The sequence below is a fragment of the Halyomorpha halys genome, unplaced genomic scaffold (assembly GCF_000696795.3).
Source record: "Halyomorpha halys isolate HHAL.00 unplaced genomic scaffold, Hhal_1.1 Scaffold44.1, whole genome shotgun sequence".
Lineage (NCBI taxonomy): Eukaryota > Metazoa > Arthropoda > Insecta > Hemiptera > Pentatomidae > Halyomorpha > Halyomorpha halys.
In genome coordinates, this window is record NW_027115243.1 from 364350 (window position 1) to 366426 (window position 2077).

Below are 2077 nucleotides of genomic sequence, written 5' to 3' on the forward strand. Positions count from 1 at the left end.
GAAATATCGTTTTAATAACAAATTATAGAACAGAAATAGCGAAAGTGAATTTAAAATTAGAAAACCGTCCATTAAAAACTCCATGTATGGTTTTTTTTTTTAAAGAGGAGCAATCAGTGTTGTGAAAATTATAGTAGTGGTTCACTTGTACCGATAGCTTGGAAAACACTGGTTTACATAAGTTTAAATAACAAGGCTACAAAAAAAAAAATTAAATTATTTTTACCTATTGTTCCTATACATATACATATACATATTTTTTTGGACTTTATTTATTGATTCACATTTGTGATCTGATTGAACACAATCAGGAAATGTGATATCTTGAAAATTACAATGGCATGAGTGACATGATAGAAACTGGTATCCATTGCTACTGCCTCACTTTAACTGATTTCATTAGTTAACTAAGGAGATCCCACATCCAACTCATTTTTAGTCTTCGGTACGTGTTATCCACAATGTTCGTCATAGCCATATCTTGTACTAATTTATTGGTGTGGTAGAGTTTGTTATGAAATGTCTCGTATTATGTTTTAATTTAGTCCTGTCCACTAGGTATGTGTTCTGTTACTGACATACCATGGAGATCATGTAATCTGACAGAGTTTTTGTGCTGATAGTGTTTTTGATTGAAATGTTTTTAGTTTGTGTATGCAAGTTTTTTCGGCTCTCCCATATATTTGTGAAGCATATGCCCAAATGGGTTTCAGAAAGTAGGTGTGTGTAGTCGCTGTCTCAATTTTAGAGCAGAACGTCTGTGAAATAGACGGTAAAGGAGCTTTATCTTGTTCCTAAAACTGGGTTATGGAGGTTTTACCGTACAAAAATGATTATGAAGCATTAAAAAAATTAATAATGTTAATAACTTAACTCTAGATACAATAAAACAAAAGGTAACTTCAGCATGAGAAAGAAGGGAACGAAACTTTGGCTAACAATCGATAAAATCCAAGCAAGATTCAAAACGATAAAAGAAATATATTTCTCTGTATGTATCACATGTTTCTAATCGTTTAGAATCGTCATGTAAATATGCAATGAAAGCATTTTATCATCTGGTCCATGTATAACCATCGAGAATAGTATATACAGCACTGGAGGCTTCTCCAAACCTCCGATTTTAAAAACTGCCCTACCCTCTATACCAAAACAAAGAGGTTTTTTTTTTTTTTCCTAATATCATCTTTTCACAATTAACTCTCATGTATATATAAAAAATGTATTCCACATATGAAAGGCAGTGGATAGTTATTTACACCATAGGCTATTACTATAGTTAATATACAACATATATATAATATATAATTAACAGTGGATTTTTAATGCAATAATTACAGTCAATATAATCCTTAAAAAGAAATGGGTATTACAACTAACATATTTTTAACCATTTCAGGATCTAAAACGATTTATGTACATTATACACAAATGCATATATATATTTTACATACACATATTTCAGTTAACATATCAATGTTAGTACAGAAGAATACATGCAAAAACATAATCTCAACTGACGACTTGGTCGTTTTTGAAACCTCGTAATATTAAATAAACAAACAAATCATGTTTTATCGTGGACATTAGACATACTTTCAAAGTTTTGAAATCGTAGATACCTTTATGTATCACTGAATTCGTATTCTGAGTTTGTTTTTTTTTCAATCGTTCAAATATATCAATTTAAAAAAAAACTTTCTATAACACAGCAAATGAAACAGCTAAAACAGGATATTATTGAGAACACAGTTAAGCAAATAGCATTGTGATGTACAACAAAAAACAATATAAACTGAACAAAATCTAATAAGTGCACCTGCAATATTTTAAGAATAAGTTCTGGTATGAGCAAGGGTACAAAATAACTTACAAAACTCCTCAGTAATAAGTAAACTACTCATTTCTATAAACTATCTACAAACAGTGCAGATAGAAATTAAAAACTACAAAATAAAAAAAGTTTTACCACAGAATAATTATTTATAAAGAAGCAAATAAAAATGTTATAACAGTATAAGATGTGTTCAAAACAATAAATAGAAAATAACAGCAGTAAAAAGTTAGCAATAATTTG